Source organism: Aotus nancymaae, unplaced genomic scaffold (genome assembly GCF_030222135.1).
Source record: "Aotus nancymaae isolate 86718 unplaced genomic scaffold, 86718_ANA_hifiasm-v0.15.2.pri h1tg000032l_0, whole genome shotgun sequence".
In the NCBI taxonomy this organism is placed as follows: domain Eukaryota; kingdom Metazoa; phylum Chordata; class Mammalia; order Primates; family Aotidae; genus Aotus; species Aotus nancymaae.
Window position 1 is genome coordinate 14,688,847 of NW_026988445.1, and position 17,960 is coordinate 14,706,806.

General features: G+C 67.4%; 11 non-coding genes across 11 annotated transcripts; all 11 read left to right on the forward strand.

The window, feature by feature from the left end:
- The first annotated feature begins 1,345 nt into the window (after window positions 1-1,345).
- Window positions 1,346-1,464, forward strand: LOC135277696 (5S ribosomal RNA). The gene has a single exon (XR_010345298.1). It is a non-coding gene; the product is annotated as a 5S ribosomal RNA (ribosomal RNA).
- A 1,473-nt stretch (window positions 1,465-2,937) lies between these two features.
- On the forward strand, window positions 2,938-3,057 carry LOC135277607 (5S ribosomal RNA). Its single transcript, XR_010345223.1, has one exon. It is a non-coding gene; the product is annotated as a 5S ribosomal RNA (ribosomal RNA).
- A 1,503-nt stretch (window positions 3,058-4,560) lies between these two features.
- Window positions 4,561-4,679, forward strand: LOC135277697 (5S ribosomal RNA). Its single transcript, XR_010345299.1, has one exon. It is a non-coding gene; the product is annotated as a 5S ribosomal RNA (ribosomal RNA).
- A 1,473-nt stretch (window positions 4,680-6,152) lies between these two features.
- Window positions 6,153-6,272, forward strand: LOC135277583 (5S ribosomal RNA). The gene has a single exon (XR_010345199.1). It is a non-coding gene; the product is annotated as a 5S ribosomal RNA (ribosomal RNA).
- Window positions 6,273-7,775: 1,503 nt separating this feature from the next.
- Window positions 7,776-7,894, forward strand: LOC135277680 (5S ribosomal RNA). Its single transcript, XR_010345282.1, has one exon. It is a non-coding gene; the product is annotated as a 5S ribosomal RNA (ribosomal RNA).
- A 1,469-nt stretch (window positions 7,895-9,363) lies between these two features.
- LOC135277584 (5S ribosomal RNA) lies at window positions 9,364-9,483 on the forward strand. Its single transcript, XR_010345200.1, has one exon. It is a non-coding gene; the product is annotated as a 5S ribosomal RNA (ribosomal RNA).
- A 1,503-nt stretch (window positions 9,484-10,986) lies between these two features.
- Window positions 10,987-11,105, forward strand: LOC135277698 (5S ribosomal RNA). The gene has a single exon (XR_010345300.1). It is a non-coding gene; the product is annotated as a 5S ribosomal RNA (ribosomal RNA).
- Window positions 11,106-12,574: 1,469 nt separating this feature from the next.
- LOC135277585 (5S ribosomal RNA) lies at window positions 12,575-12,694 on the forward strand. Its single transcript, XR_010345201.1, has one exon. It is a non-coding gene; the product is annotated as a 5S ribosomal RNA (ribosomal RNA).
- Window positions 12,695-14,197: 1,503 nt separating this feature from the next.
- Window positions 14,198-14,316, forward strand: LOC135277699 (5S ribosomal RNA). Its single transcript, XR_010345301.1, has one exon. It is a non-coding gene; the product is annotated as a 5S ribosomal RNA (ribosomal RNA).
- Window positions 14,317-15,785: 1,469 nt separating this feature from the next.
- Window positions 15,786-15,905, forward strand: LOC135277587 (5S ribosomal RNA). Its single transcript, XR_010345203.1, has one exon. It is a non-coding gene; the product is annotated as a 5S ribosomal RNA (ribosomal RNA).
- Window positions 15,906-17,409: 1,504 nt separating this feature from the next.
- Window positions 17,410-17,528, forward strand: LOC135277531 (5S ribosomal RNA). The gene has a single exon (XR_010345148.1). It is a non-coding gene; the product is annotated as a 5S ribosomal RNA (ribosomal RNA).
- The last annotated feature ends 432 nt before the right edge of the window (window positions 17,529-17,960 follow it).

The following is a 17,960-nucleotide window of genomic DNA, read 5'->3' on the forward strand; positions in this document are numbered from 1 at the left end:
CACCTCTTTGGCCTGGCCGCCGCCCGCCAGGAGCTCGGCTCCAGCCTGGGCACCGAGGGCCGGGACACGACCCTCGAGGCGCAGGCCCGGGGTCCCTGCCTTCCAGGGTGTCTTCCCGCTCCCGGGACGCCCAGTTCACGCAATTCACTCATGCGGCGCCGCCGCAAACCTCCAAGGCGGAAGCCCGGGGAAGGGGCGGGCAGGGGTGGGCAGGGCCAGCGGGTTCCACAGACGCAAGCCAAGGCCTCTGCTCCAGACCCCATGGGCTGCTGTCCCCAGGAGAAGGACATTGCCTTCACGGGCCACCAGGAAAGCCGTTTCTGTGCGCCCGCATTCCCATCGCCGCCAACTTCGCCGAAACGCCAGTCTTGAGGGCACGAGAGAGACGCAGGCCTCGGGCCCCGTCTCCCTACAGATCGCGCGGCCCACCGCAGCAAGTGGACAGGGAGGAGCCAACAAAGGAAGGACCCTAGCAAACGCACGCAACCAAGCCAAGAGAAAACACGCGTCATGGCGCGCCGTCGGTCCTCCCGCGTGGGCGGCCCTGCCATCCCGTCCTGACACAGCCCAAGCAGCCGCCACCCCACCCCGGCCTGCTCCAGGAGGCCCTGTCTATTAGAGCAGAGCGCTGGCTCGCCAAGGCTCTATCGCTGTGGCTCTACAGCTGCCTCACCCCCCACCCTTTCTGTTCTCCCCCTCTAGCTGGCGCTCGTTCTGTCGCTCTCTCTGTCTCTCTGTCTCTCTGTCTCTCTCTGTCTCTCTGTCCCTCTGTCCCTCTCTCTCTGTCTGTCTGTCTCCCTCCGTTTCTTTCTGTCTCTCCTCTGCTCTCCTTCTGTGAGTGCGTCAGCCCCTCTCTTCCCGGGATCAGGCTGCCGGCTCTAGCGCCAGCGCGGGACACAGCAAGGGCTCCGCCCCCCGGCCCCCGAGCGGGCCAAGGGACGGTGGTGGGTGCGTCGTGAGAAAAAGAACCCGCGGGGCTGGGCCGGCTCTTCGTTCCTGGGCAGCCGTGGCGGCTCTGAGTGGAAGGGGCAAGAGGGGGCCTTGCCGGAGGGGCGGCGACGGATCCAAAACTATCCCTCGGCGGCGGCGGCGGCGGCGGCGGCGGCGGAGGGCCGGAGGAAGTCCCAGGACCCTGACCGCTCGGAGCATACCTTGTCGTCCCCGCCAGCGACGACGAGAGGCTCTGAGAGGCCGACGGAAGGCGCAGCGCGGCGGCCGGGGGTGCTAGGGCGGGCTGGCGGGCTCGCGGCTGGCGGCTCGTGGGGCCCGGGGTGGCGGTGACGCTTGGAGTCGGGCGGGCGTGGCTGTGGGCCCCCTTTTGGGGCGGCCAAAGGCCGACACCAGCGTCTACGGCCATACCACCCTGAACGCGCCCGATCTCGTCTGATCTCGGAAGCTAAGCAGGGTCGGGCCTGGTTAGTACTTGGATGGGAGACCGCCTGGGAATACCGGGTGCTGTAGGCTTTTGGCTCTTCCGCTCCCTGCCTTCTTTTGTCCGTCTTTTGTCGCTGTGCTTCCCCAGCGGCCCCCGACTCTGCTCCCCCTTTTCCGCCCGTCCGCGACCCCGCCGCAGCCTGGGACCTCCGCGGGGGTCAGGGGGGAGTGGGTGGATCCGCCATCGCAGCACCCACAGGCAGCAGCATACCGCCTCTTTCGCCGGGGCCGGGAGGGACGGGACCCGACCCCCACTTCGGAATCCGCAGGCAGGCGCCGCTTCCCTGCCCTGTCGGGTGCTTTCTGTCTGCCGGGACGCCCAGGCAGTTCAATTCACTCATGCGCCGCCGCCCCAAGCGTCCAAGCCCGGCGAAGGGGCGGGCACGGGCCAGTGGGTTCCACAGACGCCAGCCGAGACCTCCGCTCCAGAACGCCTGGGTTTCTTCTTCCGCGAGAAGGACGTCGCTTTGGCCAGCCGCCAGGAATCTCGTCCCTGTGCGCTTGCATTCCCGTGGCCACCCACTTCGTGTAAACTCCAGGCCCGAGCACACCAGAGAGATCCAGGCCGCGGGCCCCGTGGGCACGCTGGGCACCACGCCTCCCGCTAGACGGACGGGTGCGCTCTACACATCTGGAGGGGCCCACCGCACCGAGAGGACAGGGAGAAGCCATCAAAGGAAGGACCCTACGAAAGGCACCCCCAAAGCAACCAAGCCAGCCACGGAGAAACTCATCTCAGGGCTCCATCGGTCCTCCCGCACCGGCGGCCCTGCCACTCTGTTCGGGGCCAGCCGAAGCTCCCTGCACCGTACCCGGCCTGCTCCAGGGAGCCGGCTCTACCACGGCAGAGTGCTCCCTCTCCAAGGCTCCAGCGCTCCGGCTCTCTGACTCCCTCACCTTCTCTCTTTCCTGTCTTCCACCTCCACCTTGCACTCTTTCTGTCCCATGTCTGTGTCTGTCTGTCTGTCTGTCTGTCTGTGTCTCCATCCTCCTTGTCCTTTCTGTCTCTCTCTGTGTTGCTGTCGCTCTGCGGGACTCCGTTTCTACCGTTCCATCCCTCGCTCGCTTGCTCTCCTTCGAGCTGTCTGTGTGTATGTGTCTGTGCCTGTGTGGGTGCTCGTGCGAGTGGGCGCGTGTGTGTTTGTGTGTGGGAGGGGTGGGGTTGCTCGTGGTGGTTGTGTTGGTGGTGGTGGCGGTGGTGGAGGTGGGTGGGGAGCGGGGCCGTCTGGGTGTCCCTCAACACCTCTGTTGGGATAAGGAGCCCGGCCGTCGTGAAGACGAAGACAAGCGAAATCGGGAGGCACTGTGTGAGGCCCAAGGAAGGCGTAGCCCGGCGGCGGGCGGAGCTGGGGCGTAGACCCGGAGAGCAGCTGAGCCCGGCAGCGGGCGAGCGTCTCGGGGGTCCCCGACCCGAGCCCCGCGGCCACGGGGTGGCAGTGGTGCCGGGCATCGGGCGGGCGTGGCTGGGCCGGCCTCTTGGGGCAGCCAAAGGCCGCTGCTGGTGTCTACGGCCATACCACCCTGAACGTGCCCGATTCTCGTCAGATCTCGGAAGCAAAGCAGGGTCGGGCCTGGTTAGTACTTGGGTGGGAGACCGCCTGGGAATACCGGGTGCCGTAGGCTTTTGGCTTTTCGCTCCCGGCCTCTTTCCATTTCTGGTCGCCGTGCTTCTCAAGAGCCCCCTGACCCTCTCCCCTTTTCCCTCCCGCCTGCGACCCCGCCGCAGCCCAGCACCTCCTCGTGGGGCTCTGCCGCTGCAGCACCGGCCAGGCAGCAGCATACCACCTCTTTGGCCTGGCCGCCGCCCGCCAGGAGCTCGGCTCCAGCCTGGGCACCGAGGGCCGGGACACGACCCTCGAGGCGCAGGCCCGGGGTCCCTGCCTTCCAGGGTGTCTTCCCGCTCCCGGGACGCCCAGTTCACGCAATTCACTCATGCGGCGCCGCCGCAAACCTCCAAGGCGGAAGCCCGGGGAAGGGGCGGGCAGGGGTGGGCAGGGCCAGCGGGTTCCACAGACGCAAGCCAAGGCCTCTGCTCCAGACCCCATGGGCTGCTGTCCCCGGGAGAAGGACATTGCCTTCACGGGCCACCAGGAAAGCCGTTTCTGTGCGCCCGCATTCCCATCGCCGCCAACTTCGCCGAAACGCCAGTCTTGAGGGCACGAGAGAGACGCAGGCCTCGGGCCCCGTCTCCCTACAGATCGCGCGGCCCACCGCAGCAAGTGGACAGGGAGGAGCCAACAAAGGAAGGACCCTAGCAAACGCACGCAACCAAGCCAAGAGAAAACACGCGTCATGGCGCGCCGTCGGTCCTCCCGCGTGGGCGGCCCTGCCATCCCGTCCTGACACAGCCCAAGCAGCCGCCACCCCAACCCGGCCTGCTCCAGGAGGCCCTGTCTATTAGAGCAGAGCGCTGGCTCGCCAAGGCTCTATCGCTGTGGCTCTCCAGCTGCCTCACCCCCCACCCTTTCTGTTCTCCCCCTCTAGCTGGCGCTCGTTCTGTCGCTCTCTCTGTCTCTCTGTCTCTCTGTCTCTCTCTGTCTCTCTGTCCCTCTGTCCCTCTCTCTCTGTCTGTCTGTCTCCCTCCGTTTCTTTCTGTCTCTCCTCTGCTCTCCTTCTGTGAGTGCGTCAGCCCCTCTCTTCCCGGGATCAGGCTGCCGGCTCTAGCGCCAGCGCGGGACACAGCAAGGGCTCCGCCCCCCGACCCCCGAGCGGGCCAAGGGACGGTGGTGGGTGCGTCGTGAGAAAAAGAACCCGCGGGGCTGGGCCGGCTCTTCGTTCCTGGGCAGCCGTGGCGGCTCTGAGTGAAAGGGGCAAGAGGGGGCCTTGCCGGAGGGGCGGCGACGGATCCAAAACTATCCCTCGGCGGCGGCGGCGGCGGCGGCGGCGGCGGAGGGCCGGAGGAAGTCCCAGGACCCTGACCGCTCGGAGCATACCTTGTCGTCCCCGCCAGCGACGACGAGAGGCTCTGAGAGGCCGACGGAAGGCGCAGCGCGGCGGCCGGGGGTGCTAGGGCGGGCTGGCGGGCTCGCGGCTGGCGGCTCGTGGGGCCCGGGGTGGCGGTGACGCTTGGAGTCGGGCGGGCGTGGCTGTGGGCCGCCTTTGGGGCGGCCAAAGGCCGACACCAGCGTCTACGGCCATACCACCCTGAACGCGCCCGATCTCGTCTGATCTCGGAAGCTAAGCAGGGTCGGGCCTGGTTAGTACTTGGATGGGAGACCGCCTGGGAATACCGGGTGCTGTAGGCTTTTGGCTCTTCCGCTCCCTGCCTTCTTTTGTCCGTCTTTTGTCGCTGTGCTTCCCCAGCGGCCCCCGACTCTGCTCCCCCTTTTCCGCCCGTCCGCGACCCCGCCGCAGCCTGGGACCTCCGCGGGGGTCAGGGGGGAGTGGGTGGATCCGCCATCGCAGCACCCACAGGCAGCAGCATACCGCCTCTTTCGCCGGGGCCGGGAGGGACGGGACCCGACCCCCACTTCGGAATCCGCAGGCAGGCGCCGCTTCCCTGCCCTGTCGGGTGCTTTCTGTCTGCCGGGACGCCCAGGCAGTTCAATTCACTCATGCGCCGCCGCCCCAAGCGTCCAAGCCCGGCGAAGGGGCGGGCACGGGCCAGTGGGTTCCACAGACGCCAGCCGAGACCTCCGCTCCAGAACGCCTGGGTTTCTTCTTCCGCGAGAAGGACGTCGCTTTGGCCAGCCGCCAGGAATCTCGTCCCTGTGCGCTTGCATTCCCGTGGCCACCCACTTCGTGTAAACTCCAGGCCCGAGCACACCAGAGAGATCCAGGCCGCGGGCCCCGTGGGCACGCTGGGCGCCACGCCTCCCGCTAGACGGACGGGTGCGCTCTACACATCTGGAGGGGCCCACCGCACCGAGAGGACAGGGAGAAGCCATCAAAGGAAGGACCCTACGAAAGGCACCCCCAAAGCAACCAAGCCAGCCACGGAGAAACTCATCTCAGGGCTCCATCGGTCCTCCCGCACCGGCGGCCCTGCCACTCTGTTCGGGGCCAGCCGAAGCTCCCTGCACCGTACCCGGCCTGCTCCAGGGAGCCGGCTCTACCACGGCAGAGTGCTCCCTCTCCAAGGCTCCAGCGCTCCGGCTCTCTGACTCCCTCACCTTCTCTCTTTCCTGTCTTCCACCTCCACCTTGCACTCTTTCTGTCCCATGTCTGTGTCTGTCTGTCTGTCTGTCTGTCTGTGTCTCCATCCTCCTTGTCCTTTCTGTCTCTCTCTGTGTTGCTGTCGCTCTGCGGGACTCCGTTTCTACCGTTCCATCCCTCGCTCGCTTGCTCTCCTTCGAGCTGTCTGTGTGTATGTGTCTGTGCCTGTGTGGGTGCTCGTGCGAGTGGGCGCGTGTGTGTTTGTGTGTGGGAGGGGTGGGGTTGCTCGTGGTGGTTGTGTTGGTGGTGGTGGCGGTGGTGGAGGTGGGTGGGGAGCGGGGCCGTCTGGGTGTCCCTCAACACCTCTGTTGGGATAAGGAGCCCGGCCGTCGTGAAGACGAAGACAAGCGAAATCGGGAGGCACTGTGTGAGGCCCAAGGAAGGCGTAGCCCGGCGGCGGGCGGAGCTGGGGCGTAGACCCGGAGAGCAGCTGAGCCCGGCAGCGGGCGAGCGTCTCGGGGGTCCCCGACCCGAGCCCCGCGGCCACGGGGTGGCAGTGGTGCCGGGCATCGGGCGGGCGTGGCTGGGCCGGCCTCTTGGGGCAGCCAAAGGCCGCTGCTGGTGTCTACGGCCATACCACCCTGAACGCGCCCGATTCTCGTCAGATCTCGGAAGCAAAGCAGGGTCGGGCCTGGTTAGTACTTGGGTGGGAGACCGCCTGGGAATACCGGGTGCCGTAGGCTTTTGGCTTTTCGCTCCCGGCCTCTTTCCATTTCTGGTCGCCGTGCTTCTCAAGAGCCCCCTGACCCTCTCCCCTTTTCCCTCCCGCCTGCGACCCCGCCGCAGCCCAGCACCTCCTCGTGGGGCTCTGCCGCTGCAGCACCGGCCAGGCAGCAGCATACCACCTCTTTGGCCTGGCCGCCGCCCGCCAGGAGCTCGGCTCCAGCCTGGGCACCGAGGGCCGGGACACGACCCTCGAGGCGCAGGCCCGGGGTCCCTGCCTTCCAGGGTGTCTTCCCGCTCCCGGGACGCCCAGTTCACGCAATTCACTCATGCGGCGCCGCCGCAAACCTCCAAGGCGGAAGCCCGGGGAAGGGGCGGGCAGGGGTGGGCAGGGCCAGCGGGTTCCACAGACGCAAGCCAAGGCCTCTGCTCCAGACCCCATGGGCTGCTGTCCCCGGGAGAAGGACATTGCCTTCACGGGCCACCAGGAAAGCCGTTTCTGTGCGCCCGCATTCCCATCGCCGCCAACTTCGCCGAAACGCCAGTCTTGAGGGCACGAGAGAGACGCAGGCCTCGGGCCCCGTCTCCCTACAGATCGCGCGGCCCACCGCAGCAAGTGGACAGGGAGGAGCCAACAAAGGAAGGACCCTAGCAAACGCACGCAACCAAGCCAAGAGAAAACACGCGTCATGGCGCGCCGTCGGTCCTCCCGCGTGGGCGGCCCTGCCATCCCGTCCTGACACAGCCCAAGCAGCCGCCACCCCACCCCGGCCTGCTCCAGGAGGCCCTGTCTATTAGAGCAGAGCGCTGGCTCGCCAAGGCTCTATCGCTGTGGCTCTACAGCTGCCTCACCCCCCACCCTTTCTGTTCTCCCCCTCTAGCTGGCGCTCGTTCTGTCGCTCTCTCTGTCTCTCTGTCTCTCTGTCTCTCTCTGTCTCTCTGTCCCTCTGTCCCTCTCTCTCTGTCTGTCTGTCTCCCTCCGTTTCTTTCTGTCTCTCCTCTGCTCTCCTTCTGTGAGTGCGTCAGCCCCTCTCTTCCCGGGATCAGGCTGCCGGCTCTAGCGCCAGCGCGGGACACAGCAAGGGCTCCGCCCCCCAGCCCCCGAGCGGGCCAAGGGACGGTGGTGGGTGCGTCGTGAGAAAAAGAACCCGCGGGGCTGGGCCGGCTCTTCGTTCCTGGGCAGCCGTGGCGGCTCTGAGTGGAAGGGGCAAGAGGGGGCCTTGCCGGAGGGGCGGCGACGGATCCAAAACTATCCCTCGGCGGCGGCGGCGGCGGCGGCGGCGGCGGAGGGCCGGAGGAAGTCCCAGGACCCTGACCGCTCGGAGCATACCTTGTCGTCCCCGCCAGCGACGACGAGAGGCTCTGAGAGGCCGACGGAAGGCGCAGCGCGGCGGCCGGGGGTGCTAGGGCGGGCTGGCGGGCTCGCGGCTGGCGGCTCGTGGGGCCCGGGGTGGCGGTGACGCTTGGAGTCGGGCGGGCGTGGCTGTGGGCCGCCTTTGGGGCGGCCAAAGGCCGACACCAGCGTCTACGGCCATACCACCCTGAACGCGCCCGATCTCGTCTGATCTCGGAAGCTAAGCAGGGTCGGGCCTGGTTAGTACTTGGATGGGAGACCTCCTGGGAATACCGGGTGCTGTAGGCTTTTGGCTCTTCCGCTCCCTGCCTTCTTTTGTCCGTCTTTTGTCGCTGTGCTTCCCCAGCGGCCCCCGACTCTGCTCCCCCTTTTCCGCCCGTCCGCGACCCCGCCGCAGCCTGGGACCTCCGCGGGGGTCAGGGGGGAGTGGGTGGATCCGCCATCGCAGCACCCACAGGCAGCAGCATACCGCCTCTTTCGCCGGGGCCGGGAGGGACGGGACCCGACCCCCACTTCGGAATCCGCAGGCAGGCGCCGCTTCCCTGCCCTGTCGGGTGCTTTCTGTCTGCCGGGACGCCCAGGCAGTTCAATTCACTCATGCGCCGCCGCCCCAAGCGTCCAAGCCCGGCGAAGGGGCGGGCACGGGCCAGTGGGTTCCACAGACGCCAGCCGAGACCTCCGCTCCAGAACGCCTGGGTTTCTTCTTCCGCGAGAAGGACGTCGCTTTGGCCAGCCGCCAGGAATCTCGTCCCTGTGCGCTTGCATTCCCGTGGCCACCCACTTCGTGTAAACTCCAGGCCCGAGCACACCAGAGAGATCCAGGCCGCGGGCCCCGTGGGCACGCTGGGCACCACGCCTCCCGCTAGACGGACGGGTGCGCTCTACACATCTGGAGGGGCCCACCGCACCGAGAGGACAGGGAGAAGCCATCAAAGGAAGGACCCTACGAAAGGCACCCCCAAAGCAACCAAGCCAGCCACGGAGAAACTCATCTCAGGGCTCCATCGGTCCTCCCGCACCGGCGGCCCTGCCACTCTGTTCGGGGCCAGCCGAAGCTCCCTGCACCGTACCCGGCCTGCTCCAGGGAGCCGGCTCTACCACGGCAGAGTGCTCCCTCTCCAAGGCTCCAGCGCTCCGGCTCTCTGACTCCCTCACCTTCTCTCTTTCCTGTCTTCCACCTCCACCTTGCACTCTTTCTGTCCCATGTCTGTGTCTGTCTGTCTGTCTGTCTGTGTCTCCATCCTCCTTGTCCTTTCTGTGTCTCTCTGTGTCGCTGTCGCTCTGCGGGACTCCGTTTCTACCGTTCCATCCCTCGCTCGCTTGCTCTCCTTCGAGCTGTCTGTGTGTATGTGTCTGTGCCTGTGTGGGTGCTCGTGCGAGTGGGCGCGTGTGTGTTTGTGTGTGGGAGGGGTGGGGCTGCTCGTGGTGGTTGTGTTGGTGGTGGTGGCGGTGGTGGAGGTGGGTGGGGAGCGGGGCCGTCTGGGTGTCCCTCAACACCTCTGTTGGGATAAGGAGCCCGGCCGTCGTGAAGACGAAGACAAGCGAAATCGGGAGGCACTGTGTGAGGCCCAAGGAAGGCGTAGCCCGGCGGCGGGCGGAGCTGGGGCGTAGACCCGGAGAGCAGCTGAGCCCGGCAGCGGGCGAGCGTCTCGGGGGTCCCCGACCCGAGCCCCGCGGCCACGGGGTGGCAGTGGTGCCGGGCATCGGGCGGGCGTGGCTGGGCCGGCCTCTTGGGGCAGCCAAAGGCCGCTGCTGGTGTCTACGGCCATACCACCCTGAACGCGCCCGATTCTCGTCAGATCTCGGAAGCAAAGCAGGGTCGGGCCTGGTTAGTACTTGGGTGGGAGACCGCCTGGGAATACCGGGTGCCGTAGGCTTTTGGCTTTTCGCTCCCAGCCTCTTTCCATTTCTGGTCGCCGTGCTTCTCAAGAGCCCCCTGACCCTCTCCCCTTTTCCCTCCCGCCTGCGACCCCGCCGCAGCCCAGCACCTCCTCGTGGGGCTCTGCCGCTGCAGCACCGGCCAGGCAGCAGCATACCACCTCTTTGGCCTGGCCGCCGCCCGCCAGGAGCTCGGCTCCAGCCTGGGCACCGAGGGCCGGGACACGACCCTCGAGGCGCAGGCCCGGGGTCCCTGCCTTCCAGGGTGTCTTCCCGCTCCCGGGACGCCCAGTTCACGCAATTCACTCATGCGGCGCCGCCGCAAACCTCCAAGGCGGAAGCCCGGGGAAGGGGCGGGCAGGGGTGGGCAGGGCCAGCGGGTTCCACAGACGCAAGCCAAGGCCTCTGCTCCAGACCCCATGGGCTGCTGTCCCCGGGAGAAGGACATTGCCTTCACGGGCCACCAGGAAAGCCGTTTCTGTGCGCCCGCATTCCCATCGCCGCCAACTTCGCCGAAACGCCAGTCTTGAGGGCACGAGAGAGACGCAGGCCTCGGGCCCCGTCTCCCTACAGATCGCGCGGCCCACCGCAGCAAGTGGACAGGGAGGAGCCAACAAAGGAAGGACCCTAGCAAACGCACGCAACCAAGCCAAGAGAAAACACGCGTCATGGCGCGCCGTCGGTCCTCCCGCGTGGGCGGCCCTGCCATCCCGTCCTGACACAGCCCAAGCAGCCGCCACCCCACCCCGGCCTGCTCCAGGAGGCCCTGTCTATTAGAGCAGAGCGCTGGCTCGCCAAGGCTCTATCGCTGTGGCTCTACAGCTGCCTCACCCCCCACCCTTTCTGTTCTCCCCCTCTAGCTGGCGCTCGTTCTGTCGCTCTCTCTGTCTCTCTGTCTCTCTGTCTCTCTCTGTCTCTCTGTCCCTCTGTCCCTCTCTCTCTGTCTGTCTGTCTCCCTCCGTTTCTTTCTGTCTCTCCTCTGCTCTCCTTCTGTGAGTGCGTCAGCCCCTCTCTTCCCGGGATCAGGCTGCCGGCTCTAGCGCCAGCGCGGGACACAGCAAGGGCTCCGCCCCCCAGCCCCCGAGCGGGCCAAGGGACGGTGGTGGGTGCGTCGTGAGAAAAAGAACCCGCGGGGCTGGGCCGGCTCTTCGTTCCTGGGCAGCCGTGGCGGCTCTGAGTGGAAGGGGCAAGAGGGGGCCTTGCCGGAGGGGCGGCGACGGATCCAAAACTATCCCTCGGCGGCGGCGGCGGCGGCGGCGGCGGCGGAGGGCCGGAGGAAGTCCCAGGACCCTGACCGCTCGGAGCATACCTTGTCGTCCCCGCCAGCGACGACGAGAGGCTCTGAGAGGCCGACGGAAGGCGCAGCGCGGCGGCCGGGGGTGCTAGGGCGGGCTGGCGGGCTCGCGGCTGGCGGCTCGTGGGGCCCGGGGTGGCGGTGACGCTTGGAGTCGGGCGGGCGTGGCTGTGGGCCGCCTTTGGGGCGGCCAAAGGCCGACACCAGCGTCTACGGCCATACCACCCTGAACGCGCCCGATCTCGTCTGATCTCGGAAGCTAAGCAGGGTCGGGCCTGGTTAGTACTTGGATGGGAGACCGCCTGGGAATACCGGGTGCTGTAGGCTTTTGGCTCTTCCGCTCCCTGCCTTCTTTTGTCCGTCTTTTGTCGCTGTGCTTCCCCAGCGGCCCCCGACTCTGCTCCCCCTTTTCCGCCCGTCCGCGACCCCGCCGCAGCCTGGGACCTCCGCGGGGGTCAGGGGGGAGTGGGTGGATCCGCCATCGCAGCACCCACAGGCAGCAGCATACCGCCTCTTTCGCCGGGGCCGGGAGGGACGGGACCCGACCCCCACTTCGGAATCCGCAGGCAGGCGCCGCTTCCCTGCCCTGTCGGGTGCTTTCTGTCTGCCGGGACGCCCAGGCAGTTCAATTCACTCATGCGCCGCCGCCCCAAGCGTCCAAGCCCGGCGAAGGGGCGGGCACGGGCCAGTGGGTTCCACAGACGCCAGCCGAGACCTCCGCTCCAGAACGCCTGGGTTTCTTCTTCCGCGAGAAGGACGTCGCTTTGGCCAGCCGCCAGGAATCTCGTCCCTGTGCGCTTGCATTCCCGTGGCCACCCACTTCGTGTAAACTCCAGGCCCGAGCACACCAGAGAGATCCAGGCCGCGGGCCCCGTGGGCACGCTGGGCGCCACGCCTCCCGCTAGACGGACGGGTGCGCTCTACACATCTGGAGGGGCCCACCGCACCGAGAGGACAGGGAGAAGCCATCAAAGGAAGGACCCTACGAAAGGCACCCCCAAAGCAACCAAGCCAGCCACGGAGAAACTCATCTCAGGGCTCCATCGGTCCTCCCGCACCGGCGGCCCTGCCACTCTGTTCGGGGCCAGCCGAAGCTCCCTGCACCGTACCCGGCCTGCTCCAGGGAGCCGGCTCTACCACGGCAGAGTGCTCCCTCTCCAAGGCTCCAGCGCTCCGGCTCTCTGACTCCCTCACCTTCTCTCTTTCCTGTCTTCCACCTCCACCTTGCACTCTTTCTGTCCCATGTCTGTGTCTGTCTGTCTGTCTGTCTGTGTCTCCATCCTCCTTGTCCCTTCTGTCTCTCTCTGTGTTGCTGTCGCTCTGCGGGACTCCGTTTCTACCGTTCCATCCCTCGCTCGCTTGCTCTCCTTCGAGCTGTCTGTGTGTATGTGTCTGTGCCTGTGTGGGTGCTCGTGCGAGTGGGCGCGTGTGTGTTTGTGTGTGGGAGGGGTGGGGTTGCTCGTGGTGGTTGTGTTGGTGGTGGTGGCGGTGGTGGAGGTGGGTGGGGAGCGGGGCCGTCTGGGTGTCCCTCAACACCTCTGTTGGGATAAGGAGCCCGGCCGTCGTGAAGACGAAGACAAGCGAAATCGGGAGGCACTGTGTGAGGCCCAAGGAAGGCGTAGCCCGGCGGCGGGCGGAGCTGGGGCGTAGACCCGGAGAGCAGCTGAGCCCGGCAGCGGGCGAGCGTCTCGGGGGTCCCCGACCCGAGCCCCGCGGCCACGGGGTGGCAGTGGTGCCGGGCATCGGGCGGGCGTGGCTGGGCCGGCCTCTTGGGGCAGCCAAAGGCCGCTGCTGGTGTCTACGGCCATACCACCCTGAACGCGCCCGATTCTCGTCAGATCTCGGAAGCAAAGCAGGGTCGGGCCTGGTTAGTACTTGGGTGGGAGACCGCCTGGGAATACCGGGTGCCGTAGGCTTTTGGCTTTTCGCTCCCGGCCTCTTTCCATTTCTGGTCGCCGTGCTTCTCAAGAGCCCCCTGACCCTCTCCCCTTTTCCCTCCCGCCTGCGACCCCGCCGCAGCCCAGCACCTCCTCGTGGGGCTCTGCCGCTGCAGCACCGGCCAGGCAGCAGCATACCACCTCTTTGGCCTGGCCGCTGCCCGCCAGGAGCTCGGCTCCAGCCTGGGCACCGAGGGCCGGGACACGACCCTCGAGGCGCAGGCCCGGGGTCCCTGCCTTCCAGGGTGTCTTCCCGCTCCCGGGACGCCCAGTTCACGCAATTCACTCATGCGGCGCCGCCGCAAACCTCCAAGGCGGAAGCCCGGGGAAGGGGCGGGCAGGGGTGGGCAGGGCCAGCGGGTTCCACAGACGCAAGCCAAGGCCTCTGCTCCAGACCCCATGGGCTGCTGTCCCCGGGAGAAGGACATTGCCTTCACGGGCCACCAGGAAAGCCGTTTCTGTGCGCCCGCATTCCCATCGCCGCCAACTTCGCCGAAACGCCAGTCTTGAGGGCACGAGAGAGACGCAGGCCTCGGGCCCCGTCTCCCTACAGATCGCGCGGCCCACCGCAGCAAGTGGACAGGGAGGAGCCAACAAAGGAAGGACCCTAGCAAACGCACGCAACCAAGCCAAGAGAAAACACGCGTCATGGCGCGCCGTCGGTCCTCCCGCGTGGGCGGCCCTGCCATCCCGTCCTGACACAGCCCAAGCAGCCGCCACCCCACCCCGGCCTGCTCCAGGAGGCCCTGTCTATTAGAGCAGAGCGCTGGCTCGCCAAGGCTCTATCGCTGTGGCTCTACAGCTGCCTCACCCCCCACCCTTTCTGTTCTCCCCCTCTAGCTGGCGCTCGTTCTGTCGCTCTCTCTGTCTCTCTGTCTCTCTGTCTCTCTCTGTCTCTCTGTCCCTCTGTCCCTCTCTCTCTGTCTGTCTGTCTCCCTCCGTTTCTTTCTGTCTCTCCTCTGCTCTCCTTCTGTGAGTGCGTCAGCCCCTCTCTTCCCGGGATCAGGCTGCCGGCTCTAGCGCCAGCGCGGGACACAGCAAGGGCTCCGCCCCCCAGCCCCCGAGCGGGCCAAGGGACGGTGGTGGGTGCGTCGTGAGAAAAAGAACCCGCGGGGCTGGGCCGGCTCTTCGTTCCTGGGCAGCCGTGGCGGCTCTGAGTGGAAGGGGCAAGAGGGGGCCTTGCCGGAGGGGCGGCGACGGATCCAAAACTATCCCTCGGCGGCGGCGGCGGCGGCGGCGGCGGCGGAGGGCCGGAGGAAGTCCCAGGACCCTGACCGCTCGGAGCATACCTTGTCGTCCCCGCCAGCGACGACGAGAGGCTCTGAGAGGCCGACGGAAGGCGCAGCGCGGCGGCCGGGGGTGCTAGGGCGGGCTGGCGGGCTCGCGGCTGGCGGCTCGTGGGGCCCGGGGTGGCGGTGACGCTTGGAGTCGGGCGGGCGTGGCTGTGGGCCGCCTTTGGGGCGGCCAAAGGCCGACACCAGCGTCTACGGCCATACCACCCTGAACGCGCCCGATCTCGTCTGATCTCGGAAGCTAAGCAGGGTCGGGCCTGGTTAGTACTTGGATGGGAGACCGCCTGGGAATACCGGGTGCTGTAGGCTTTTGGCTCTTCCGCTCCCTGCCTTCTTTTGTCCGTCTTTTGTCGCTGTGCTTCCCCAGCGGCCCCCGACTCTGCTCCCCCTTTTCCGCCCGTCCGCGACCCCGCCGCAGCCTGGGACCTCCGCGGGGGTCAGGGGGGAGTGGGTGGATCCGCCATCGCAGCACCCACAGGCAGCAGCATACCGCCTCTTTCGCCGGGGCCGGGAGGGACGGGACCCGACCCCCACTTCGGAATCCGCAGGCAGGCGCCGCTTCCCTGCCCTGTCGGGTGCTTTCTGTCTGCCGGGACGCCCAGGCAGTTCAATTCACTCATGCGCCGCCGCCCCAAGCGTCCAAGCCCGGCGAAGGGGCGGGCACGGGCCAGTGGGTTCCACAGACGCCAGCCGAGACCTCCGCTCCAGAACGCCTGGGTTTCTTCTTCCGCGAGAAGGACGTCGCTTTGGCCAGCCGCCAGGAATCTCGTCCCTGTGCGCTTGCATTCCCGTGGCCACCCACTTCGTGTAAACTCCAGGCCCGAGCACACCAGAGAGATCCAGGCCGCGGGCCCCGTGGGCACGCTGGGCGCCACGCCTCCCGCTAGACGGACGGGTGCGCTCTACACATCTGGAGGGGCCCACCGCACCGAGAGGACAGGGAGAAGCCATCAAAGGAAGGACCCTACGAAAGGCACCCCCAAAGCAACCAAGCCAGCCACGGAGAAACTCATCTCAGGGCTCCATCGGTCCTCCCGCACCGGCGGCCCTGCCACTCTGTTCGGGGCCAGCCGAAGCTCCCTGCACCGTACCCGGCCTGCTCCAGGGAGCCGGCTCTACCACGGCAGAGTGCTCCCTCTCCAAGGCTCCAGCGCTCCGGCTCTCTGACTCCCTCACCTTCTCTCTTTCCTGTCTTCCACCTCCACCTTGCACTCTTTCTGTCCCATGTCTGTGTCTGTCTGTCTGTCTGTCTGTGTCTCCATCCTCCTTGTCCCTTCTGTCTCTCTCTGTGTTGCTGTCGCTCTGCGGGACTCCGTTTCTACCGTTCCATCCCTCGCTCGCTTGCTCTCCTTCGAGCTGTCTGTGTGTATGTGTCTGTGCCTGTGTGGGTGCTCGTGCGAGTGGGCGCGTGTGTGTTTGTGTGTGGGAGGGGTGGGGTTGCTCGTGGTGGTTGTGTTGGTGGTGGTGGCGGTGGTGGAGGTGGGTGGGGAGCGGGGCCGTCTGGGTGTCCCTCAACACCTCTGTTGGGATAAGGAGCCCGGCCGTCGTGAAGACGAAGACAAGCGAAATCGGGAGGCACTGTGTGAGGCCCAAGGAAGGCGTAGCCCGGCGGCGGGCGGAGCTGGGGCGTAGACCCGGAGAGCAGCTGAGCCCGGCAGCGGGCGAGCGTCTCGGGGGTCCCCGACCCGAGCCCCGCGGCCACGGGGTGGCAGTGGTGCCGGGCATCGGGCGGGCGTGGCTGGGCCGGCCTCTTGGGGCAGCCAAAGGCCGCTGCTGGTGTCTACGGCCATACCACCCTGAACGCGCCCGATTCTCGTCAGATCTCGGAAGCAAAGCAGGGTCGGGCCTGGTTAGTACTTGGGTGGGAGACCGCCTGGGAATACCGGGTGCCGTAGGCTTTTGGCTTTTCGCTCCCGGCCTCTTTCCATTTCTGGTCGCCGTGCTTCTCAAGAGCCCCCTGACCCTCTCCCCTTTTCCCTCCCGCCTGCGACCCCGCCGCAGCCCAGCACCTCCTCGTGGGGCTCTGCCGCTGCAGCACCGGCCAGGCAGCAGCATACCACCTCTTTGGCCTGGCCGCCGCCCGCCAGGAGCTCGGCTCCAGCCTGGGCACCGAGGGCCGGGACACGACCCTCGAGGCGCAGGCCCGGGGTCCCTGCCTTCCAGGGTGTCTTCCCGCTCCCGGGACGCCCAGTTCACGCAATTCACTCATGCGGCGCCGCCGCAAACCTCCAAGGCGGAAGCCCGGGGAAGGGGCGGGCAGGGGTGGGCAGGGCCAGCGGGTTCCACAGACGCAAGCCAAGGCCTCTGCTCCAGACCCCATGGGCTGCTGTCCCCGGGAGAAGGACATTGCCTTCACGGGCCACCAGGAAAGCCGTTTCTGTGCGCCCGCATTCCCATCGCCGCCAACTTCGCCGAAACGCCAGTCTTGAGGGCACGAGAGAGACGCAGGCCTCGGGCCCCGTCTCCCTACAGATCGCGCGGCCCACCGCAGCAAGTGGACAGGGAGGAGCCAACAAAGGAAGGACCCTAGCAAACGCACGCAACCAAGCCAAGAGAAAACACGCGTCATGGCGCGCCGTCAGTCCTCCCGCGTGGGCGGCCCTGCCATCCCGTCCTGACACAGCCCAAGCAGCCGCCACCCCACCCCGGCCTGCTCCAGGAGGCCCTGTCTATTAGAGCAGAGCGCTGGCTCGCCAAGGCTCTATCGCTGTGGCTCTCCAGCTGCCTCACCCCCCACCCTTTCTGTTCTCCCCCTCTAGCTGGCGCTCGTTCTGTCGCTCTCTCTGTCTCTCTGTCTCTCTGTCTCTCTCTGTCTCTCTGTCCCTCTGTCCCTCTCTCTCTGTCTGTCTGTCTCCCTCCGTTTCTTTCTGTCTCTCCTCTGCTCTCCTTCTGTGAGTGCGTCAGCCCCTCTCTTCCCGGGATCAGGCTGCCGGCTCTAGCGCCAGCGCGGGACACAGCAAGGGCTCCGCCCCCCGGCCCCCGAGCGGGCCAAGGGACGGTGGTGGGTGCGTCGTGAGAAAAAGAACCCGCGGGGCTGGGCCGGCTCTTCGTTCCTGGGCAGCCGTGGCGGCTCTGAGTGGAAGGGGCAAGAGGGGGCCTTGCCGGAGGGGCGGCGACGGATCCAAAACTATCCCTCGGCGGCGGCGGCGGCGGCGGCGGCGGCGGAGGGCCGGAGGAAGTCCCAGGACCCTGACCGCTCGGAGCATACCTTGTCGTCCCCGCCAGCGACGACGAGAGGCTCTGAGAGGCCGACGGAAGGCGCAGCGCGGCGGCCGGGGGTGCTAGGGCGGGCTGGCGGGCTCGCGGCTGGCGGCTCGTGGGGCCCGGGGTGGCGGTGACGCTTGGAGTCGGGCGGGCGTGGCTGTGGGCCGCCTTTTGGGGCGGCCAAAGGCCGACGCCAGCGTCTATGGCCATACCACCCTGAACGCGCCCGATCTCGTCTGATCTCGGAAGCTAAGCAGGGTCGGGCCTGGTTAGTACTTGGATGGGAGACCGCCTGGGAATACCGGCTGCTGTAGGCTTTTGGCTCTTCCGCTCCCTGCCTTCTTTTGTCCGTCTTTTGTCGCTGTGCTTCCCCAGCAGCCCCCGACTCTGCTCCCCCTTTTCCGCCCGTCCGCGACCCCGCTGCAGCCTGGGACCTCCGCGGGGGTCAGGGGGGAGTGGGTGGATCCGCCATCGCAGCACCCACAGGCAGCAGCATACCGCCTCTTTCGCCGGGGCCGGGAGGGACGGGACCCGACCCCCACTTCGGAATCCGCAGGCAGGCGCCGCTTCCCTGCCCTGTCGGGTGCTTTCTGTCTGCCGGGACGCCCAGGCAGTTCAATTCACTCATGCGCCGCCGCCCCAAGCGTCCAAGCCCGGCGAAGGGGCGGGCACGGGCCAGTGGGTTCCACAGACGCCAGCCGAGACCTCCGCTCCAGAACGCCTGGGTTTCTTCTTCCGCGAGAAGTACG